At 44.2% G+C, this 25381-nt stretch overlaps 1 protein-coding gene across 4 annotated transcripts in view; it reads right to left on the reverse strand.

Moving 5' to 3' along the window:
• The window catches only part of LOC144827733 (sodium- and chloride-dependent neutral and basic amino acid transporter B(0+)-like), a 3091484-nt gene that overhangs the window by 879130 nt on the left and 2186973 nt on the right, over nucleotides 1-25381 (reverse strand). The window lies entirely within an intron of this gene.

The following is a 25381-nucleotide window of genomic DNA, read 5'->3' on the forward strand; positions in this document are numbered from 1 at the left end:
CTATATGCTTAGTCAAAAATAGGGTATTATTTATTTATTTACCACAGTATGACTCGTCAAATTTCTATAACTTAAGATAATGCTATAAGAATGATCTGGTTTTAGAACAGGAAAAAGAGGATTATTAATTTCAAAGTCACAGGGTTCAATTACACCCTGGAACTTCAATCGGTGGAGAATTTCTTTAATGGGAGCTTTAGCGTCCCCTTTAATAGGATATTGTGTCCATAACTGTTGGGTGGACCATATAGGAATAACATGATAAGGGGCCAATTCAAGAGTCCATTCGGCTGCATAAGCGTGAACAAGGTAAGAAAAGGAAGAATCACATCCTTATCTTGAGGGGATACAAGTACAAAGGGTGAGGGCCAACCGACCTCCACCAAGAGGATGTCATAAGACATAGTTAAGTTGTCCCAGAATATTGCTTTAATGGTGCGATTAACATGTTATGTTATGTTAATTTATTGTATAATGCGCACAGCTACCCAACAAGGGTTTCCCAGCGCAAGCCAACAGAAACTCGACAATCATCTGACATTAGCAGTGTTGATTATAAAACCAAGTTTTTAATTGTTTGCGAAAGTTGGGGAGCAGCTTCTCCCTCCGCATTGCATCAGGTAAGGAATTCCACATAGTGGGCCCCAGCAGAGAGAAGGAGCGACCTCCCATTCTTGACAGCTTAATCCTGGGAATCACAAAAAGCTCCTCAGAAGAAGAGAGAAGTAGTCGAGAAGGATGGTAAGGGCGAACCAGATCATTATACAAATGATATAATCTGTCTGGAGGAGATACGTGTGAATCCGTGGTTTCAACTGCAACAAATGTTTCAGTTGCTTTCGCTGCCAGAAACTTCAGGAGATTCGGCAGTACTATGGGGACTTCCACCGCAATGTTGAGGAGAGTCACGGTCCAACTCCTGTTCATGAGGAGGGTTCTAACCGTATGTGGTGTTGTATGTCATTTTAGATTCGGAATGGATATTCCCGATTCATGCCCTTAAATAGTTACAATTCTCGTTAGCCTTATATAGGCATAAGAAATAAAGCCATTATTTAGGCATAGCCCATGCTTCCAAAATACAGGCATGGCTACTTCCATTCGTTCACCAAACGTCACAACGATTTCTTGGAAAACCAGCTTAAGCCGTTAGGGACTTCCACTTGCTTGAATATTGATGTCTCCATGAACTCAGTTAGTTTTACAATGAACAACTATTCCCCAGGGGTTCATTCATGACGTTCATATGCCCGACTTTCCGTCAAACATGGCGTTCCTAAACACATTCAAGGTATATATATACCTTCACTTGCTTTAGCAAAACACGGTGGTTCGGAGCAGTTCGAAGACCTACTTGCCCGACGCAGAGCGATACAGCAAGTGCCGAAGGAAGCCGACTCTCCAGCTGACACACTGATCAGGACGATGCCCTTCCCTGCCGAGAATCCAGCTCCAGTGTTTCTGACTCCCCTTGCGGGGTGTTGGGATATCAAGTTCCCGAGACAGAGATACCAGACCTCCTTCATTCTAAGGTATGGAGCTGATTAGATCCTAGAGAACCCTTTGGTAGATTCTAGGCAAACATTAACCTATGCTAAACAGCACTTACTTCTTCCCTCCTACTAGACCTAGGTTAGGTACATTGGGGTAGGCGTATTTTAGAAGCACCAGTTGAGTATTTTAGTCTATGTCATTTATGTATGTATTTTTATATGGCTTAGAAACCATACAATGCTCTTACAGTATTATTTTATAATACTATTCTCGCTGTACGTATTATACTTTGGATTCTGTGTAACGCTTGTAGCAGTTCACCTCTCTTGCATGAGAAAGAAGCTGTTCAATAAACCTTTTTATTGAAAACGCCCGTCTCAATATTTCTCCGCAACTCTGTAAAACGAAGCTTGGGGAAACAAAGTTGTCATGTTTATGCGGTTGTCAGAAACTAATCCCTTCTTGTGAATTCGAGAAAGTTTCTAGTGACCTCTGAGCTAGCTGGCACTCAAAATTAGGTTTAGTATATTTGATAGAGACGTATTGACTTAAGTCCTGGGTCAAATCTATGATATATATTATTCCAGAGCCTATTGGGAATATAGGAACTACACTACATGGCACCCAAAGTTTGGTAAGGCACTAATTTAACGCTAGATACTAAAGTAACTCAGTCATGCTTTTCTCAGAGACCCCTTTTTCCGGAAGACTCCAATAGACATCTGGAGTGGGTAAAAGGATAATATCCGCCATAGCTGAGTAGGACAAAAATCCTATGTATTAGCTTTTTGGTTTGTTCAACGTTGAAGGATACAGTGTTCCAAAATATTGTGCACCTTATCTTTGTTTCCTTGAAACTTGCTCTGCAAACTTTCAGTCAACAAAATGTCGAATAATGGCAACAACACCAAGAACGGGGGAGCTGCGGCTGATCAAGCCGATGCAGATCTTAACATTTCAGGTTTCCAAGAAACCGACGAAGATGCCATAAGCATTCCTCAAAATTAAAGGAGGACCATCACTATAAAACTTATAAAAAATGGCCTAACATCGAGAGGTGGTAGGGTAGTTTTTGTGATAGAGGCTCATGAATATCATCAAACAGAGGTATTCTTTTCATGGATAGTCTTCCCTGAAGCAAATCCAGTTACAAATGTGTTTCACTACTACAAAGAAGATGAACCACCAAAGGAATACATTCCTTTCGAGGATATTGAAATTCCACTACTTACCAGGAGCATGAGCTCTGGTTTAAAAGCACCCTAAAACATATAAATCACATTTCCAGGCTCGGTCCACTAGGTAGACCAGGAGCAACATGGCCGGTGTTAGCCAGCTATACTCCATATCTTGAAATTAATGATATGACAGATGTGGAACTACGAGCACAACTCAAAGAGCTAATCAAAATCTAAAGACAATTAGTTCAATATGTCATGTGGCCTTTCACAGTCCAACCAGCAATACTGATTCCACAACATCCCCCCCACCAGGGGAGCACAAATAAAATTACACCACAGACTCTACATTCGGTCGTTGGTAAACTACCGGCAAAACGGTAACAAATTCCATTCTGGATAGCTCAAAAAATTACTCAAATCGAGGCAGTATTTCCTAATATTACCCCTCATGAGAAACACAGAATTTTAACAATCTGTTTACCAATGGGGATCGCACCACTTCTGGAGGACTGCGACACTTGGGGTACAGTCTTTGCTGCAATTTACACTAAAACACATGGTGTTCCGTCTATGATGGTAATACCTGACGTCCTGAAACAGATTCAAAACGACTACGGGGCAGAGCCTGCTTTAAATCTAGGTATGAAATTACTGAAAGATTTCAAACAGCTCTCCACAATAATATTAGCCAATATTAAAGGTGAAGCAGCATCTGTGGTGATCCGCCAAAAGTTAAGGGAATTTGATGTAATTGAGCAAGAACTGGCCAGAATAATTGAGAAATCCTATGAAGAATTAGGCAGAGACAGTCAGGGTGGGAAACCAGTTAAACCCTAGCTGTCAGAAAGTCCTGAAAAGGTATTTACTAAAAACACTCCTACTCCTATTAAGAAGTGGGAGAATAGCAAACAAACTTCTAAAGAGAAGCGTTCTCAATCCCGAGGTAGGTCTCCTCAAAAGGAGCCCTCTGAAAGGAAGTATAGCCTCAGGAATAGGGATAATTTGAGAAAACCTGACAGATATCAAGACACTGATGCACGTTCCTCTCGTACCTTTCAGACTTCTTCACAGAAATCCAAAAGAAGAGGACGGCCAGAACACAAGGAAGAACGCTTGAAGTCCAAAGACAAACAACATGTTCAGAAAAACAAGAAACCTCAATTCACCAAAAAGAAGGTAGCAGGTCTAAAAATCAGTCATGCCGAGGATCTTGAGGACACAACTCAAGAACGGGGAATGAGCTTAAACAATGTTGGACAGCACAGCAGAAGTCACCATAGCTCGCAAGAACTTGAAGGATCATCTGGAGACAGTGGACTTGAATAAATTCTTTCAAGTTGAAACTGCAGATACCAGGGTTAGTTGTCCACATAAGTTATATGAAATAACACTCCGGATGGAGGGGGACATACCAAGATAAGTGAGAGCACTCTTTTGAGAGTGACTTTCAAAGGGTTATGACATTCTTCTAGCTGAACAAGACTGGCCACCACAATTTGTCAGGGAGTGCCCACATGGGGAAGACATCAGTATGCCAGCTTTATCCAATCAGATTCCAATTCATTTAAAATATACCTATGCTAGGAAAGGGGCAGTTGCCCATGCTCCTGCATTATACAAAAATCATGTAGGATGGCATGAGGATTCTCCTCACCATAAAATTTAGTTCAAAAATCAACCAACTGCACAAAGACAATACCCAATTAATCAAGAAGCTAAAAAACAGGTCAGGGAGATCTTAGATCAACTTGAATATCAGGGGGTGATTGCAACATGTACCTCGTCAATTAACAATCTTTTGTTTCTTGTCTCCAAACCAGACAATACATATCGTCTAGTATTGGCTTACAGACATCTAAACTCTTGTTGCAAAACTTTTGCAGTACAAAATGCACAGTGCAGCACTAATGAATAACATTGTGCGTAAAAAGTATAAAACCACATTAGATATTTCTAACGGTTTCTTCTGTCACAACATCGCACCAGAAAGTAGGTATTTGACCGATTTCTCAATTATGGGGACACAGCGTCAATTCTGTTGTCTCCCACAGGGATTCAAGAATAGTCCTGGGTTATTTTCAGCTAGAGTAACAAAGTTACTACAAACCTATGATGATGAAGCATTTTCATATGTCGGTGTAGCCAAGCTAACAGACGATGACTTGGATAGGCACTTGAACAGGGTGAATACAATTATACTTGGATTCGCCATAGAAGGATACAAATTCACTTTTAAGAATTCAAAAATTGCCCATCTCAACGTCCTTTTCCTGCGATACGAATTATCAAGTGAAGGCAAAAGCCTGGCAGACAACTTTTTAGAAAAGTGTGTGCTGCTCCAACCTCCAAGAACGCTGAAAAACTTACAGTCGATTCTAGGTTTCCTGAATTTCAGAAGAACTTACATTCTAAACTACGCAGAAAGGGTTAAACCTCTCTACGAATTAATCAAACCTGATTTCAAAACAGTAGATTAGACAAAAAAACACACAGAAATTTTGGTTCACTACAAACAGACATGTTAGCAACAAAACATTTGCAAACACGCGTAAAGGTACGTAATTTAGTGATCCGAATCATTCCACGACATTGCGGATTCACGTACTTAACTTTTAACGAAGGTGAAAAAGTTCCAATAGTTTACAAAACACACTTGTACACACAAGCAAAAAGGACATTCACTTCAACAGAAAAAATACTGACAGTGGTTCAAAGTGCAGTAGAAAAAGAGAGAGCCCTAGCACAGGGTTAGCGCATTATGGTTGTTACACCTGTACCTTATTTTGAAGGTTTTATATATCACTAGCTCCACCCAAGGGTATCAGAGCGCTTTACATCATCAATGGAAATACACAATAAAAACAATCATGGTAGTTGACCAAAAACGGGTTATACAGGTGTTAGATAGTGATTAAAGGTACATACAGGAAGAGATAGAGCAACAAGTTGCAGGAACCAGAATGTAATTGTAAATAGGAAATTTAATAGAATGTCAAGGAGGGTTCAAAGGACATAGTAGGCAGTGGGTGGGAAAGAGAGGGGAAGGTAGAAAGGGGGGCGATAAGAGGAAAAAGGGGGCGAGTGGGGGAAGGGGGGTAGTCTAAGGAGGGAGGAGGAGAGGTAGCCAGAAAGGGGATCTGGGATTTTTAGTTTCCCCAGCATGTAGTTAGCAAGTCAATTTTAAGGTCTTTTTTTAATCTGGGGTAAGAGGGGTTACATCGAAGGTCTTTGGGTAGGGCATTCCAAACGGTTGGGGCCTTACCAGAGAAGGAGCGGGATTTTGAAGCAGCTTTTTTGAGTAGGGGGGGAATGAGAAGGAGAGTGTTGGAGCTTCTCAGTGTTCGGGTACAGCCAGCTTTTATAAGTTTAGTTGAGAGGTAGGAAGGGGTCTTCTGGTACAGGGCATTGTGAGTAATACAGGCAATTTTATAGAAGGATCTGTTTTCAATGGGGAGCCATTTGAGGGACTTGAGGGCAGGGGAGATGTGGTCAAAGCGTTTACAGTTCGTTGTTATCCTGGCGGCGAGGTTCAGAACGGATTTGAAGGGGGCCAGGTGGATTTTGGGGGTGCCAGTGAGAAGGGCATTACCATAGTCTATTTTGGATAGAACAAGAGACTGGATAATTAATTTGAAGTCTTCAGCTGGGATAAAAGGTTTGATTTTTTTGAGATGCCAGAGAGTGAAGAGTGAACTTTTTGTAGAGTTCTTGACATGGGAGTTAAGTGTGAGTTTATTGTTGATGGTGATGCCTAGTACTTTAACCGAAATGGAGAGGGAGAGAGAGCAGTTTAGCGCATTAAGGTCGGCGATCCATGTTTGGATGGGAAGAGGGTTGTTTTTGGGAGAGAAGAGGATGATCTCAGTTTTGTTAGGATTGAGTTTCAGATGATTCTTATGGAACCAGGTTTGGATCTTGGTTAAGGCCGAGTTAATGTGCAGGATATCAGCATGGGATTTTATTTGATAGTACAATTGGGTGTCGTCAGCATATAGGTGTTAGTTGATTTTTTCTTGTTTGAGTTGGGTAAGGGGTTCCATAAAGAGGTTAAAGAGAGCGGAAGAGAGGATGGATTCTTGAGGGACACCAAGGGAGACAGAGGTTGGGCTAGAGAGGCAGTTTTGAATTTGTATTTGTTGGGTTCTATGTTGAAAGTAGGAAGTGAAACAATTAAGGACAGTGCCACTGAGGCTGAATCGATTTTTGAGTGTGTTGAGTAGGGTTGGGTAGTAAACGGTGTCAAATGCCGCGGAAAGGTCAAGAAGGATGAGTAGGTAGGTATCACCCTTGTCCAGGGCTAGATGAATATCATCAACTAAGTTGGGAAGCGCGGTTTCCATGCTGCCCCCTTTGCGGAAGCCAGATTGCAGGGGGTCAAGCAGGTTGAATGAGTCAATGTGCTTGTTCAGTTGGAGGAGGGCACATTTTCCCAGGGCTTTGGAGAGGAGGGGGAGGTTGGAAATGGGGCGGAGATTATTAGGGTTGTTGGGGTCGTCTTTGGGATTTTTGGGGATGGGAGTGATTTGCCCGAGTTGAAGGGAGATGGGTACACTCCCTGTTGAGAGGGAGGCGTTGATGATGTTGGTCCAGTAGGGGACGATGACATGTTTGAGATCTTGGATAAGTGCGGAAGGGAAAGGATCTTTGGTGTGGGAGGAAGGTTTAACTTTGGCTTAAATGTTGAAGACCTCCTGTTCAGATCCAGGGTGGAAATTATGCCATGAGGCGTTATTCTTAAGCGGAAGGGAAATGGGTTCCGGAGGGGTAAGAGAAAGGAGAGGGAGAGAGGGGGTCAGGGAAGTGTTCAGAGGAGGAGGTGGAAGAGGTGCGGTGATCAGGGGTGGTTGAGGGGTGAGTGATGGTAGAGTATTGAGTAAAGATCGGTCTATTTTTGCGATATTTTCACAGAAAAAGTTGGCAATTTCTTCGCATTTGTTAGTGGAGGCTACTGGGTTAAGGGGTGCCGGGGCAGTTTGGTTTCTAATAATGTTGAACAGTTCTCTAGGTCTGTTTTTGGTACGAGAGAGTTGAAGACGAAAGAATGACGCTTTCTCTGAGAAGATGTGTTTTTTGTAAGAAGATCTGGCAGTTCTAAGGAGGGTAAGATTGGATGGGGAGGGGTGTAGTCTCCATGTTCTTTCTGCCAGTCTCAGCGAGCGTCTTTCTTTATTGAGGTCTAGTGTGAACCAAGATTTAGAGGGTGCATTTTTTTATGTTTTAGTTTTCAGAGGGGCAAGTTGGTCTAACACCTCCGTTACAGTTTTGTTGAAATGTTCCGTGAGATCATTAGCATTTGTAGTGGGGGGGGGGGGGGTGAGACTAAGTTGAGATTAGAGTTTATGTTCTAATTCACCAGGAGGGATTTGTTTAAAATTTCTAGCTACGATTGTAGCTTTATTTATTTTTATGGGGGCAGGAGGGGCTGGGGACATATTGTGAATAGAATGAGATGATGGTCAGACCAGTCGATGGGGATGATGTTGGATAGGGATGTAAGATCTGGGTTGGAAATGATTGCGTCTAGGATACCTCCTTTGGCGTGGGTAGGGGAGAGGCAAAGTTGCTTGAGGTCGCTAATCTCAAGGAGATTATTGACGAGGCTGATTGCCGGGTCATTAGGTTCGTTCCAGTAGAGGTTGAGATTTCCTAGGAAAAGGTTTGGTGCTGGATAGTAGCGATTCAGGAAGGAGGTCAGAGAATTCTTCTGCAAGGGGAAGGGATTCATCTGGAGGGTGATAGATGTTGTGCATTCGTATAGGGGGGAGCATTTCATTTTGAGTTTGACGCCTAAGTATTCAAAGGTTGCGTAGTCAGTGTTATTAATAGGGGAAAGTTGAAGTTCGTCTTTAAAAATGATAGCTAGGCCACCCCCTATTTTTCCAGGTCTATCCCTTCTGAGAATAGAGTAGCCAGGGGGGGGGACAGAAGGTCGATGATGGGTGTCGAATGCTCTTTGAGCCAGGTTTCAGTGAGGAAGGCGATATCGACGTCTTCGTTAAGAATGGTTTCTGAGATTTCAGTCACATGTCAGACAGCAGAACGGCAATTGACGAGCATGCAGGTCAGGGGTTTAGGTTTGGCGATGGGGGGGGAGTAATTGAATATTAGTGAGTTGGGGGTGGTCTCGGGGAGCTAGGAGGCTCAGGGATTTTGCTGGTCCCCAAAATAACAGGGATATTGGTTTGAGAGGGGGGAGATTCATTAGGTGGGGGGCGTTAAGGTAGGAGAGGCAGAGGGCAGAGAGGTCAAGGGCGGAGTAGGTGTTAGAGGTTCACAGGGGTCAGTGAGAGCGGGATAGGAGTGGTGTTGTTAGCTCATGTTTGGGATCTAAGTGTTTTTGAGGTTTAGCATGAGGGGGGCAGGCAGTTGGTTTGTAGGATTTGAATTGATTCAAATCTTTTCTGAGTAGGGTAAGTTCGGTAGCTAAGGTAACGAGATTATCGTCCAAGTTACGGAGTGCCTGGCTGAGGTTAAGAGGGAGGGATGTGGAGGTGATTAGAGTGGACAGGAGTGCGGCAGGGGAGCGTTCAGGCGATATAGAAGTATCATTTCGGGAGGAAGGGGCCGGGGCATGGACGTGGGGGTTATTAGTCATTATGGGCTGGGTTGGAAGAGGGGGTGGGATACTGTGGAGGTAGTTCTGTGTAGGAGGTGGACAGTCGTTGTGGGAAGTGGGAATATGGAGGAGTGTTTTAGAGGAGTGGTGGGGTGATGAAGTCAGAGTGGAGGGTGGGTTAGGAGTTAATTGGGACGGTGCGTTAAGGTGGGAAGAAGTGTCATGAGGTAATAGACTGATTCTCTGGGAGATGGGGGGTTTGGGCGTGGATGGGGCATGAAGCTGCTTAGAAGCAGTGGCAAAAGCAAGCATTCTAAGTGCTAAAGCTTTACATCTATGATGGACACAATGGGTTAATTCTCTTGCTGCAACAGACGTTGAATACGTTTTTGACCCTTATTGGAAAACACAAGCATTTCTACAATATGAACAAGAATGTCCTCTGCCTAATGAAATTCTGCCTCTAGATCAGTATGAATGTATAATTTATACTGACGGATCAGCTTAACCCGCTACGGAGGTAAACAAGCATATAGTGTGGCGTTACCGATCGATAAAGGTCGTTGCCGCGATGGCAAATTTGGACCAATGGTCAATAAAACTCAATCTCTAGGAGATTGCACAGCTCAGCAAGCTGAACTAAAAGCATTCAAGATAGCGCTTGAAAATACGGACCACGAATTCCCCACACTCTTAGTGTGGGATTCGCATTATTGTGTTCAATCTTACAATGAATACTTGCAAAACTGGATCCAAAATGGTTACAAAGATGCAAAAGGTGGCACAATCAAGCATAAACTGCTTTGGGAACAAGTAGTTCAGTTACAACAAGAACTACAAAACACTCACGTGATACATACGTTGAGTCGTCAACGTGATGGCGTTCACCTTGAAGGGAATTCATTGGCTGATGAAGCCGCAAAGGCAGCTATACAAACGGCTTCCGTAGCTGCAATCACTCGTTCAAAAACTAAAATAGACGGCGAAATAATGCTGGCTGTCACTGCCACAAGCAAAGGCAGCAGTGCAGCGTTACCTAATACCTTTCCACTCAAACACTCATATATCATTGATGCAAACTCCGTTCCTTTTGCTCGAATCCCTGGAGTGGGGATAGAGTCATTCCAAACAGGAAACGTAGAGTAGCTTTGATACACGAAGCACATTTGGGAGAGGGTCTGATACATCAGGGGATCTCTAAAACTATACTAGAATTAAAAGAGATGTACTGGTGGCCAGGGATGAATGCTCACATTCACACATTTGCAATTAACTGCCATGACTGTAATAGAGATCGCAGCACAGAACGCCACCAGAATCCTGACTGTAGCATATCCAATCCAGCCAATACAGACACCATTGTTAGACAGCATTAGACTTTCTACAAGCAGACGTTACTATGGACAAATACGGTCCCACAAATATTAAGACCAGATTCATTTGGATGTGGCCTCAGCGCTCGGCTGACGCTCGAACTGTTATGAAAGACTTGCGAGTCTTTATCCGCACATACGCAGTCGGCACGCTACATTCTGACAAGCGTCCTGCATTTAGCTCTCTAGCTAACAAGAAGGCCATGGCCAAAATGGGCGTTGCATTGCGGTACCCTAGTCCATTCCATCCTGAGGGAAATTTGGTAGTGGAGAGAAAAAAACTGAGACATAAAGCAATCTATAACAGCTAGGGTATTAGGCTTGGGTGACGGGTTGGTCAAATAGCTAATAAGTATCCAACGTAGTCTTAACAATCTGCCAAGAAGTTCTCTAGGGGGTATCACTCCATATGAAGTCCTTTTTGGGACCAGAATGTTAATATCGGATATTGATTGTCAGACTTCAGTGGTAGACCAAAAACCCTTTCATATCAAAGACCGTTTGGCTGTTTTACAGGACCTAAATGAAATAACGAACCAAAGTAACGTGTTCCTGAAGCCAACAACCACTGGAGAAAAAACAACCGTCCCAGCAAGGCTTGTCTGGATTCCTAAGCTTGGGGATCTAGTCAGAGAGAAGATCGCAGACAAGAAGGAATTTGAGCCTTCTTATAGACAACCAGGACCTGTTGAGACAACATGTCTGGGGCACAGAAGATTGGCAAGTGCAGAGGATAGAAGCTTTATTTACAGCCTGCATCATCCCAGAGCAAATTATGTTTTTGAATGACACTGTCCAACAGACATCTTGTCTTGGGTTAGCCAAGATAAAAGACCTAAACAATCCGTCCATACCTGCACCTAGCCTGAAGTCGACGTACATACTATTTTGCTTCACAACAGAACAGATCCAGATTGGAAAAAAAAGGTTAATCTGGCCCACAGACACAAACACCTGTCAAGATTCCTGAATAAAACACAAGGGTTCACATTCACTAGGCCAGATCCAAGATATGTTCAGAGACAGCATCCAGGAATAGTAACAACATACATTGTAGGGGCACTGTGCCTTGAGTGGCTACATAGATCTACACTAAAGGATGTAACACAACACTTATCTTTACATAAAGATGGCACTGATTTGACTTCTTGCAAGGACCTATTAAACCGCGTCAGAAACGTTTTATATATGCCGGTATCTATGCTGCTTATAATGAACCATTGAAGATTACGCAAGCAGAGACTGCAGAAAGAATACGAGAAATTGATCATATTAATTTAGAGAAAACTCTCTCTGTAGTTGACAGTGGGTTAACGACTCTGTCGTCCGGGATATATTCTTTGGACAGCATAGTATCCTCTGCCATAGACATAATAGAACAGGACTTGGTCATGTTGCAACATGGTCAGTCGCAATTACGTTCTATCATGCTATTAGGCTGGACGTTAAAAAACCTACGTTCGGGCTATGTGCCTTGGCGTTTAATCAATACTACGTCGCTGTTTTCAGAATTCAATCTCACTGATAAACAGATCAAACTGGCACAGAGGGGAGCAGAATATATGGTGCTGAGCATTGAAAAACTGGAAAGATTGCCATTTACAGTTGCTGAAAAGCCAGCCATTGAATGGATAATACACAGAACAATCAGTCTGCCTGTTACAATTTTCAATATTGCCTAAAACACATACCAGCAGGCACATAGGAAAGGTTGGGTAAAGAATACATCAAGACATCCTGGGAATTACCTTACACACACAGATGTTGGAGTGGGGGAAGAGAAGTGTTTCTAAGTGGTAAAAATTGTGAAAACGCACTAAGCGGTTCTCTCCTTTGTCAGGGTATTATTTTACACAGGGCCTGCGATGGTTACTCTAACAACTTATCCTGCCACCTGCAGGGTTCACCAGCTGCGGTGATTGATCCAATTTTTGGACAGCTTTCTAATTGAAGTTACCTCATGTTGAAGGATCACGGCTGCTGTGGCATGGTGTTAGGTTTACCCTATCTCGTAACTGTGTCAGCCAGGGTCACTATCTGTATGCAAGTATTGTTTCAAAAAACCAAGACAGACTGGGAGTCGCCGTTATGGCCTTCACTGAACATCTCTTCTATACTAATTGATACTTTAAGCAGAATGAAAGCCATTCTTTTACATAAAACTGTACCTCTGCCCTCGGTCAAAGAGACCTATGATCAGCAAGTCGCAAGGACTTCTGCAGAGATACATGCCCTCTTAACTACAAATTGCCCTATACATTTCTCGGAAATGTTAAGTTGTATCTTAAACATGTCTGATACAAGTGGTATTGTACAAGTATTTAAGACAGTTTGTTCGGGACTGTTAGAACATTTTGAAGCAGTCCTAGGAATATTTCCAAACTTCGTGCACTCTGTGTTTGGAGGATTGCCTCTCATTTTGGGACTCACTGCAGGGATACTATTTTTTCTCTTACTGCTTCGATATGGCAAGCCAATCCACAAGCGACACCCAGTTCACCGTGGAGACAACCCTACGGGCGATGAAGTGTCGGGAGCGCATCGTCCACATTTTGGGACTACCTCATCTAAGGGAATTGAATACTACATGGTTTCTATCATTCAGACCAATTTTGTAAGATTGCATCTTACCTGTTCTATGATGCCTGCTCTGCGGAGAAGAATGCGTGTTAGACACATGTCTGACACTCCCATCAGTCATGCCAACGATTATTAATACTTTGCTTGAACCAGTAACGGCCTATGCACTTTGTTGTCCCCAGCGCCTACCAATTCTGATGACGGCATTCATTGAGATCTCACATACGCAAAATGCTGACGGAGAAGAAACAGGCACACAGGTATCATCCACTACGAACATTGCTAATGCGACCAATGCTGACGGCGATGCTTCACATCTATGTGCGGTTGATCTTCTTAACGAGGTAATCGAACTCTCACCTACTATGGTAGACAAATTCTTTACAGACCTAGAAGATTTGATGTTTTCTCCAAACAATAAAACTGACTTTTTGATTTGGCACACAGTGTTCTGAGAGACTATGAATTTGACCTTCATTTTTTCATAACAAACTTCAAACTTCTGAACTCTATTCGTTTTCTATGTTTGACTTTTGTTTTTTCCAAATTTGTATTTTTTTTTTTTGGTACAAAGTAATCTGCTTAAAGTAGAACTATTCATAGAGAACTTGAATTCTTTGAAAACTTCCAGAGACAATATTTGATCTTGTCCTCATACCAACAGTTAAATGTAATATGACAGGAAATGGTTTCGGCACCTTTTCTTTTCTGTATTTATGAGCCATTTCATAAATATGTTTTTGTGATTCATTCAGATAGCAAAATGTCACCTATATGCTTGGAATGAAACATTGCTTTTAAATGCGTACAGCACAAATGCTTTTTTGTGTACAACCAGTACCAATGTATTTTTATGTATTTTGGGTGGGTTTTAACACATCATGTTTAGATATGTTTAACGTGTTTAGAACTTAGTAGAAGTTGTACATAAGAAAGTGGAGTCAGTGTTGTATGGCGTTTTAGATTCTGAATGGATTTTCCCTATTCATGCCCTTATATAGGTACAATTCTCGTTACCCTTATATAGGCATAAGAAATCAAGCCCTTATTTCGGCCTAGCCCATGCTATCCAAATACAGGCATGGCTACTTCCATCCGTTCACCAAACGTCACAACGATTTCTTGGGAAACCAGCGTACGCCGTTAGGGACTTCCCCTTGCTTGAATATTGATTTCTCCAAGAACTCAGTTAGTTTTACAATGAACAACTTTTTCCCAGGGGTTCATTCATGACGTTCATATGCCCGACTTTACGTCAAACATGGCATTCCTAAACACCTTCATGGTATAAATACACCTTCACTTGCTATAGCAAAACACGTTGGTTCAGAGCAGTTCGAAGACCTACTTGCCCGAAGCAGCTCGCTACAGCAAGTGCCGAAGGAAGCCGACTCTCCAGCTGACACACTGATCAGGACGCTGCCCTTCTCTGCCGAGAAATCGAGTTCCCGAGACAGAGATAACAGACGTCCTTCATTCTAAGATATGGAGTTGATTAGAACCTTGAGAAACCTTTGGTAGATTCTTGGTAAAAACTAAACCTATGCTAAACAGCACTTACTTCTTCCCTCGTACTAGACCTAGGTTGGGTACATTGGGGTAGGTGTATTTTAGAAGCAATAGTTGAGTATTTTAGTCTATGTTATTTATGTATGTATTTGTATATGGCTTAAAAACCATACAATGCTCATACAGTATTATTTTATAATACTATTCTTGTTGTACGCATTATACTTTGCATTCTGTCTAATGATTGTAGCAGTTCACCTCTCTTGCATGAGAAAGAAGACAGTTCAATAAACTTTTTTATTGAAAATGCCTGTCTCATTATTTCTCTGCAACTCTGTAGAAACGAAACATGCATGATTGACTGAGTGAAATACTTATTTATTGTTTCTACGACTCTGAGAGATATGTTCTTATTCTTGGGGAAACAAGTTGTCATGTTTATGCGGTTGTCAGAAACGAATTCCTTTTTGTGAATTCAAGAAAGTTTCTAGTGACCTCTGAGATAGCTAGCACTCACAATTAAGTTTAGTATATTCGATGGAGACCTATTGACTTAAGTCCTACGTCAAATCTAGAGTATATATTATTCCAATGCGGAGAGCCTATTGGGAATAGAGAAACTACACTACAGTGGCATATTTAGCAGTCACAGCAGCTACTCTTCCTTAATATTCACATCCGATGAGTATTGTGTCTGCCTGTTAGGTTTCACATATTCCTCATGTCTGTGCTCAGCTCTCCCTCCTTTGTTGGACTACTGGTCAGATGATTCCTGAAAGGAATGAGGAGAACGTGTATCAGGAACCTGATGCCAGTCTGGAGTCTTGATTTTAGTGCGATAACAAAAATCGTACTGTATCAACGCTCTCAGTAAAAGACACACCATTTCACCCTCTCACTTGCACTTTTCCACAATATAATAAACAAGAGACACAAAGGAAATTTATAATATTTATTTAAACTATTGTGCTCTAAAGAATGAGTTACTTACCTTTGGTAACAACGTATCTGGTAGAGACAGTCTAGCTGCAGATTTCTTAACTTAGAATATCCCCAGGTGTCAGACTGGATCTGGAAAACTCTTTTTCCCCAAAAGAATCTCTGCACGCCGGTGGGCGTCGTCGCCTGCCTCTGTCCTGACGTCATCCATGGAAGTGCTGTCAATGGAGCCATATAAGACCCCCTCTGCGTGCTGACATCAGTTTTCTGCAGTGACACTTTTCTGCGCCACAACGCAGAGCCACTACAAAAAGCAGTGAGAGTATAGGAACAGTGTGCCAAAAAAGAAAAAAAACATTTGTAACAACAATTGTAAGAAACCATCCAAGTATTCAACACTTGGAGGGACTGAAGGAAGCAAACAAGCAGCCGCCCCAATAAAATTCCACCAATGAAAGAACCGTGCCCCCCCTAAAGAGGCAACAGCAGAGGAAATAAATGACATGACTATCAAGGACAGAACACAACCACAGGATGGAACTGTACGACAGACCGTCTGTGAGCAAGTATGCAATCGAAAAGGGTGGTAAACAGGGCTGATAGCCGTGACATATGGCCCGTGACCAGAATTAAACAACCAAATAGAAATGGCACCACACCCCCACAATGACCTATGCACAGAGCATAGTCCAAAAGAGATGCAACCCAAGCGCCTGCATCAGAGACAAGGAGACCCCAAAGACATGGGGAGACAGACGAGGGTGGAGACAAAATAGGATAAACTCCATGCTGGATGGAGTAGTAGTGAAAAGCACATAATCTAGGCACCCAAAACAAGAATGGGCGGAAAGCTAACGTGCCTAAAGCAGAATGACACACCCTGCCCCTAAGGTAGGTGAACTAGAGCACACCTTAGGAAGACTATGGCCACCTGAAAGGTGGTAGAACCCCAACTGGAAAGGTCATTGCCGAATTGGGAGGATGGGTGGGCGTTAAGGAGTCTGCAGCTAGACTGTGTCTCTACCAGATGCATCGTTACCGAAGGTAAGGAACTCGTTCATCTGTTAGAGACATCTAGCTGCAGATTCCTTAACTTAGACTAGATACCATAGCTATACCCCAAGAACATTGATGGAAACAAGGTGGGGTTTGCAATGCCAGCGCAGCTGACACCAGACCCATAAGGCTCAGTATTGCCAGCATAACTGACACGAAACACTAAAGGTCAGGGCAGAGCATGAGCAAGGGAAGCAAGGTACCACAAGTCATCAGAGGACAACATGGATCCACTGTCGGCCAGACAGGGACGAAACAAAGGCACAGAAAATCAGTACACAATGACAGAGTCCCACAAAAAGAGGGAAACTGAGGAGAGGACCCCAGGGTCCGAAAGAGACAAAGGTCCAGCGAAGGGATGCCAATCAATGGCATGGCCAGGCAGAGGCATCATGCCAAAACACACAGCTATGACTACTAGGAGGCTCCTACATCTGAAGGACAAAAATACACAGAAACAGGTGGTATGTACTAAGCATGGGCGGATCTAGCGGATCTCGCGTACGCGAATTTGCGGATTTACGGATTCGCAATCCGCAAAAATACGCGAACTCTCGCAGATTTGCGGATTTTTCCGGTTTTTGTGTTGGCGAGCGTTCGCGAGGATTTGTGGACAATTTCGCAATTGCGAACTTACTTCTCGGCTCGCAACGGCCGCGACTATGTTGTTTCTACATCTGGTTTATCATCACAGGTTCACAGCACCCTCTGTTTCACCACTGCCACCCTCTGGGACACCCATGCCACCCTCTGGTACATCCTCACTGCCACCCATTAGGTTTGTTTATGACTGTAGATTATGGGGGTTGAAAAAAGCAAGCACACCTGCCCTGCTTCAACTGCCATGAATTAATTTGGGGTTGATTAATGTGTCAGTGATTTTGAAAGTTCCAGTCTGGCTGGCACCTGCTTCCTTCCTAATTTGCTTTCTGTTGCATTGAAAGCAAGCACACCTGCCCTTCTTCAACTGCCATCAATTAATTTGTGGGTCATTAATGTGTCAGTAATTTTGAAACTTCCAGTCTGGCTGGCACCTGCTTCCTTCCTTATCTGTAATTTGCTTTCTGTTGCAGTGCAATTTTTTTTCACAGGACCTTTATGGTCTACTTGTAGCTATTCTATGAGCCTGCTGTTTGGGTCATAGCAGGGTCATAGAATAGTTGCAAATAGGCAACTGAACTCTGGAGGGGCCCCTCAGGAAGCACTAGAGTGAATGTTACTAATGTTAAGTTTGAACTTTTGCACCTGCTCATTGTTTTCAGTTTAGTAAAAATCGTTTTTTCTGCAATTTCGCGCGATTTTTGGGGCGCGAATCCGTGCGAGATCGATTTCGGAAGCTGCGAATGCTTGCAAATACACTAATTTTTTTTGCGGCGTGTATGTTCGCGTGATTTTGTGCGTGTTCGCAAGGCGCTTGTAGCTATACGTTTGCCAAGTTACCCTAGCGGTCGTACACGGGCGCGGCCATCTTGTTTGCGTGACGTAATTCCGTTTCCGGCCGCTATGTGTAATCTCACAAAGTGTGCTGCTCGCTAGTACAATTTTGCGCGTGATCGCGAGGAAAATCTCGCGCGAACTTCCGCGGGATCACGCAGCAAGATCCAAAATGGCGCAGCACTCGCAAAATATGATCGAGAAAAACAACTCGGCAAACGCTTAATGACGGAAAGTGAACGCCGTGCACCACGCCGCGCGCCGCAACCAAGCAAAAAATCCGCCGCGAGCGGATTCACGGATTTTCGACAAATTCGCGAGAGTTCGCGGATTGCGAATTTGCCGAAAATCCGAAAAATCCGCGAGCGGAGCGGATTTTACGCTCATACTTAGTATGTACCTTGAGAACTACACCACACAGAGGGAACTCAAGGTAGCGAAGCAGCAACAACATCTGAGGACCGACCGAGAAGACGGCACAGCACCAGGTAGCCAACCAGGCAATCGTACCCCTGGGAACAAGGACCGAGGGCGACCGACAAGCCGAGCATGCCCAAGACTAGCTCCCCTGAGGGAGAGAGTGAAGAAAAGAGAAAGAAACAAATGGGGAACCCGGAACAATCCCCAGGATCCAGGGCAGGGAGCCCGCACGCCTATCCCTTTGTGTGCGAATATTGCACACAGAAATGCTGGAAAGGTCAGGAAATGACAACCAAAGGTAAACGAGAAGAATGCCCTTAAAGAATAGACAGGCATCCGAAAGGCAGAAACGGAATTGCTGGCTGTGAACCGTAGCGGAACAATAGTCCAGCCACACAGAGGGCAGCCCAACCTCTTGATCAGGGAGGAAAAACCAACTCCCAACACACAGGCGGTACTACTGACTATCACCCCAAGAAGAAGAAGAAGAAAGTAACACGCCATAATACAAGTCTGAAAAAGTGACATATGTATACAGGATGAATCCAGAGATCATTCGGAGAATATGTTGAAACTCGGCGCGGAGCCAGGAGAAGAACACCTGGGCCGTATGCGACATTGACCATAGAAATCTGAACCCAGGCCGGGGCCCCTCCGAGGGAGGCCAGGGACACAACGCCTTGCATCAGGACCTTCGCTCAGTGTGTGATTTTCAGAATCCCTATCCTCAGTTTATATTCAAGGCGTGTATTCACAAACAGCAGCTGCATTCTCTTATTATGTCTAGGTGCTAGTGTCTGACCAGAGAGAATAACAAGGGGCATTGTTGTTTGATCTTGTTTTGTGTGTTCAGACTAAATCCCAGGAAAAAGAATAAAGTACAAAAACATGTACAGGTTCTGTGTGAAAATACAATGTGGCACAAAAACAAGCATGCTATGTAGTAATGTGTGCAAAATAAAAGCGGCCTACAACATGCACAATCAGACTAACATAGGCAAAACGACAATGGGCCACACAAGAAATATACGATAATGGCCGATGGTATGACATATTATAATAGAGTTTAGTATGGTGTGTGTTAAACCTGGCAGCCTTGGTGTGGGTTTCACCTGCATTTATTGCCTTTGGCTCCTGTATTTTTACTGTCTGATGGATTGCGTTTTGCTGGTCTAGATACTTTGGGCAATTTGCCATTGCTGATCAGTGCAAAAGTGCAAGTGCTCCCTTAGTAAATTGTTATTATGGGTTGGTATGTCAATGATTGGTTAATCTGGTTTACTATTAAGTCCCTAGTACAGTGCAACATGTGTGCCCAGGGCCTGTAAAGCGAATGCTGCTAGTAGGCTTGCACCACTGATATTGCCACTCACACAAGCAGCCTTGCAACAAGGCCTGTCATTGCAGTGCCTATGTGCAATCTAGTACTGCCATGTCAACCTAGCAAGTGCACCAACTTGCGAGGCCCTAACCTTCCCTTTTCTTACATGTAAGTCACCCCTAAGGTAGGCCCAAGGTACCCCTGTGGGCATCACTACCCATGGGAACAAGATAGGGAAATACATTTTGATATGCCTGAACTCAGAATGTTAATGTGCATGTTTTAGTGAGGGGGATTTTTACATTCTATGTTTGAAAATACCACTTTTAGAAAGTAGGTATTTTCTTGCCTAACCATCCAATGTGCCTCTGCTAGGTTGTGTATTGACTGGCTTTGGAGTGACAGGGGCTGGGGGGGGCGGTGCATTCTGTTCAGACAGGTACTTCAGGGGTTGAGGTGTGTCCTGTCTTTTCAGGTTGAGTCAGGGCTGGGCTGAATAGACCTGGGCTACATTCAGAGTAGGGGGAGGAGATTTATTTCACACCTGAATGGGCCTGGTCTGCCAAGAACAATGCCGTCTCTACCTCCTGCCAGGAAGCTGCACCAGAGAGGACAGAACTGGTTTTGGCTGAGCAAAAGAGCTTTTCTGTCACAAAGAACAAAGGTTTTTGTATTATAAAAAGAAGGGCCCAGACCCCAGACTTTTAGATTACGTCTGTGAATCATGAGGAACCTTTGCCAAGGAGAAGAACTGGAGAAACTGAGGAGGAATACTGCCCCAGTGCTGTTTGCTCTCTTGGGTTGGCATGCGGTGGCTTCTTTCTGCCAAGAAAAGGAGAAGGACGTTGCTCCTGTGCTGTGTCCCCTACTTGGGGGAGCTATTAAAGGGCTTGCAATAGAGCTTTACTCCTGTTCTGAAGTCTCAGGGACACAACGACTTCATCCTCATGCCCTCCTGAACTCCTTTGCTGGGTGTTTTGACCTGCTGAGAGGTACCTGCCAGTGTTCTGAACTTCTGGAGGTTGTTTGGGGCTGGACACTGCAAGAACTGTGAAAATTGGCGCATCAAATGTTTCCGACACATCGCAGAGGCACAAGAAGAATTTTCCGACCCATCGCTGCCGCCGCAGAATCGACGCAGCACGTGCTCGCGACTGAAGTGTCTGGCATGTGAAGAATCCTGTGCACCGATCTCTGATGTCCGAGATCACCGCACCGATTCTGACGCAGGCCCTGCTGTGAAATAACTGACGCCTCAAGGGACGCGGCTGAAATCAGGATGTATGACATTACAACGCATGCTTTTACCGCGCATGCCTTTACAACGCTGTTTTTACAACGCATGCCTTTACAACGCATAGTGCTTTGGGGCGCTGGATAGTGAATAGTTTATTTTACTATTCCAACTCCAGTCCCCGTGGATAGTAGGGAAGGTGTTGGATAGTAAATTAAACCTATTCCCTATCCTAGAGCATCCCCCAGCGCAATGCGTTGTAATGGTTTGCGTTGTAAAAGTTGCGTCGTAAAGGCACTGCGTGGTAAAAGTTGCGTGGTAAAGGATGTTTCCCCTGAAATCATCATAGTGCATCCCGGGTCTTGACGCATCGCATCATACCGGATTGTCACTCATTTTATTTTGTTGTAAACAAATTGTATTCAGTTTTCCATTTATCATATACATGACAGTTTCCAATTCTTGTGCATATTGCATGCAAATGTACAGCGTTGCGCCATTTTAAGGATCTAACATGTCATGTTCATGCTCCGAGCTAGGCCATCCATGGCTCCATCTCCGGCGTCGTCAGCATTATTGATCCCCAGATACATTAAACTTGAATGTTCTAACTTTTTGACTCTATCCTGGAGGGCAGTAACACGCCACCCTACGGTTGTGTGTACTCGAACTCCACCCTTCCCCTTGTAAGGCCATTAAAATAACAAAACCCCCAACAACTCCCCCCCTCCACTGATCCCCCCCCACTATCCCGTCCTTTCCCCTCCCCTCAGGTATGTCGCTCTCCCTTGTATCTCTCTTGTCGCCCAGCATACATTTTTACCACTCTATTGGAATCCTTTTGACAGTAATCAGAGTCCCATGCAGGGACCGGATTGTCACTCATCGCATCGCTTTGAAGCATCATGTCTTTCGCATCGTTGGAGGACGCAGTAAGAAACCGACGCATCATTTCTCCACACAGTAAGAAACTGACACATCACATCACCACCTCTCCGGTATGGAACCGACGCATCACCTCCCATGCATAGCAGTAAGGAACCGATGCATCACTCCCCCTTGGAGCAAGAAACCAACGCATCACCTTCCCTGATGTAAGGAACCGCTGCATCACCTTCCCTGCGACCCTCTTTGTTGCATTTTTAGATGCATCCAAGGTACTTTGGTTAAAAGTGCTGCATCCAACATTTTCTTGGGACAGAACTGTTTTTACCTTTTATGAACCATATTTTTAGTAATATATTGTGGATTTTTGTCATTTTGGGCTTGTTTTGGTCTGGTGTCCATTTGTAGTGTTTTTACTGTATTACTGTATGCGTGCACAAATGCTTCACACACTGCCTTTGAGATAAGCCTGTCTGTTCATGTCAAGCTACCAAGGGTGGTGCCCAAGGGTTATTTTAGAAGTGTATCCCCCCCTTCCCTGACTAGGATGAAGGGTCCCTACTTGGACAAATGTGCAAACCATTGCCAACTAGAGACCCCATTTCTAACATTGGTGGTAAGAGGTGAGAATCTGGGATCTTTGTGTCTTACATACAGTGATTGATGTACACTACTAGTAGAGTGCAGACCACCACGCACCCACATACAATTGGTGAAAATTTTTCTTTGGGACTATTTTTTACTTGCAACTGAGAACTACCAATCTTCAGCAGGTCAAAGCCAGCATCAAATGCATTCATGGATATTGAAATCTATCTGCAAAAAGTTTAAAATCCCTGTAAGAGGCCTCTCCAGAAAGGAGGAATTCCAAAAGGTGCTGAGGGCCTGGTTGGAGTCAAGGGATTCCAGCGAGCATGCTGAGCAGTCTATGGAGGAGGCAGATAATTTAGATGGACAGCAGGATAGGCTAGAGGGTCTGCCTGGAGGAAGGTTACCTTCCTGGGGGGACATCAGTGTTTAAGGGATCTGGATCTACACGCAAAAAGTATAGAGTCCAATCCCAATGGTGGCAGTGCACCATCAGTGCCTGGAGAAGGGGTAGTATACATCCACAAGGAGGACTTTATGAAGCATGAGGACATTGGTCAGTGGTTTAAAACATATGAAGAAGCAACAAGGTCGTACAGAGTCCCTTAGAGAGACTGGGGAACGGGGTTGTGGAGCTGCTTCCTAACTATGGGGAGGGAAACGTTGCTAGCACTGCCCACCAGATGTCTTATGAAGGAAGCATTGGTCAGGAGGTATGGTTTGACCCCAGAGCTATACAGGCAGACGATGAGGGTCTATAAGAAGCTGGAGTCAAGTACTTGGGTGGAGTAAGTGTCCTATTTTTGCAGAGCACTGGGTGAAGGGTAGCAAGGTGAATGATTTTCAAGGGCTCCATGATTTATTTGCATGGGAGCCCTTGTCAGATAATTGTTTTCCAGAGCTATGCCAGCACTTGATTGACAGTAGGCTGACTGAGACCAGGAAGCTTGCTATGGAGGTGGACCGGTGGGTCAGTATCATGGTCCAAATATGTTGTGTGGGAGACTCAGGCAAGGGTGGGCAGGGTCCACAGCAGTAGCGGGGGGAGGGTAAATAGAAGGAGTTCCAAAAAGGGCCCAAAGTAATTTCCTAGGGAACCAAGGGAAAGGTTCCCACCCTCCCACTGAACAGAAGCCATGGGTCCCTGTAAGTAAGCAGGCCCAGAAAGGCCCCTGCATATGTTATGCTTGTGGTTATGTGGGTCACTTCCAGGGGAACCCTAAGTGTTCCAAAAAGATTACCACTACACCCAGCGGTGCACCGCACTGGGAGATGGCTAGTGTAGCCTTGAGGGGGGAGTTTGGTGCCCAATGGGGATGAGAGCCTGCTGAAATTACCCTTGTCTCTTTTAGGAGACAGTGAGATGGTCCCAAGGGCTCATCTGCCTGATAACACTAAAAAATACAGGCAGTGGGTGACCATCAATGGCCATAGGGTGGATGCTCTGGGAGACACTGTAGCCAGTGTGACAGCTGTCAGTTGTCGGCTAGTGTCTGAGGAGCAGGTGGTCCCCAACACATTCTACCTAGTAGTTGCAGCTGACAACTCGGAGTGCCTCTGCAAAGTGGCACAGGTTCCCTTTGCGTGGGGTAGATACCTTAAAAGTAGTTGTGAGGCCAGCCATGCCTGTTGACTGTCTGCTTGGAAATGATCTGTAGAGTTCCCCTTGGGAGAAGGAGGAATGTAAGTCTTATTTAGAGATGTTGGACCTGCCTGAGTGGGCGTGTGTGACAACTTGGTCTATGGCAGCCAGTAGGGGCAATCAAGATGACCTGGAGCCTGAAAGAATGGCCTAGGTGCCTGCCAGAAAGAAAGGAGGAAGGGGGCGGGGGAAACTGGCCTCTGAGATTCCCACATTACAGGAGGAGGCAGACCTTCAGAGGGATGCCATGGAGCCTACAGGGGAAAAAGTGGCCGCGTGAGCTGACAAATTGGCAGCAGGAAGGATGCCCCTCCAGGAAAGATTTCTCCAAGGAGCAGCAGGGATGCCTCTTTTTCGTTAGCTTGCAGCAACAGGCTGTAAGCCAGGCAGCAGGTGATCAGTCTGGATCACATTGGATTTACTGGGAGAATGGTCACCTGTATAGTGAGCCTAAGGTTGCTGAGCCTTGTTCAGCTTGTGTGCTGGTGGTACCCCAGCGCTTCAGAGCCTTCCTACTGGGTCTGGCTCATGAAGTACCTTTAGCAGGACATAAGGGACAAGACAAGACTCGTGCTCAAGGCATCCAGCTTCTCATAAGAATGTGTGGTTCAGACAGATGCTTCAGAGCATGGCGTGGGAGCGAGACCCCATTTCTAACAATATGGTATGTCCATGAACAGTTTAGTATGGTATGGTCTGTCATTGTATAGTATAATATGGTATGGTCTGTCATTGCATAGTATAGTATGGTATGGCCTGTCATTGTATAGTATAGTATGTTAAGGTATGGCATGTCATTGTATGGTAAAATATGGCCTGTTTTTGTATGGTATGGGTTATCATTATATGGTTGTATAATATGGTACGGCCTGTCCTTGTATGGTATGAAATGGCCTGTCAATGTAGAGTTCGGTATGACACGGCATATAACTGTATAGTATAGTAAGGTATGGCCTGTCATTGTATAATATGGTAAAGGCTGTCATTGTACAGTATAGTATGGTATGGCATGGTAAGGTAAGGCCTGTCATTGGAGAGGCTTGTGTGGAATGGTATGGCCTATAATTATAAGGTGTCATACACTATGGTATGGCCTATCATTGTATGGTATGATATGGCCTGTGTATGAAGAGCAAGTTACTAACCTTCAGTAACGATATATCTGTGAG

This window comes from Lissotriton helveticus, chromosome 4_1 (genome assembly GCF_964261635.1).
Source record: "Lissotriton helveticus chromosome 4_1, aLisHel1.1, whole genome shotgun sequence".
Taxonomy (NCBI): Eukaryota; Metazoa; Chordata; class Amphibia; order Caudata; family Salamandridae; genus Lissotriton; species Lissotriton helveticus.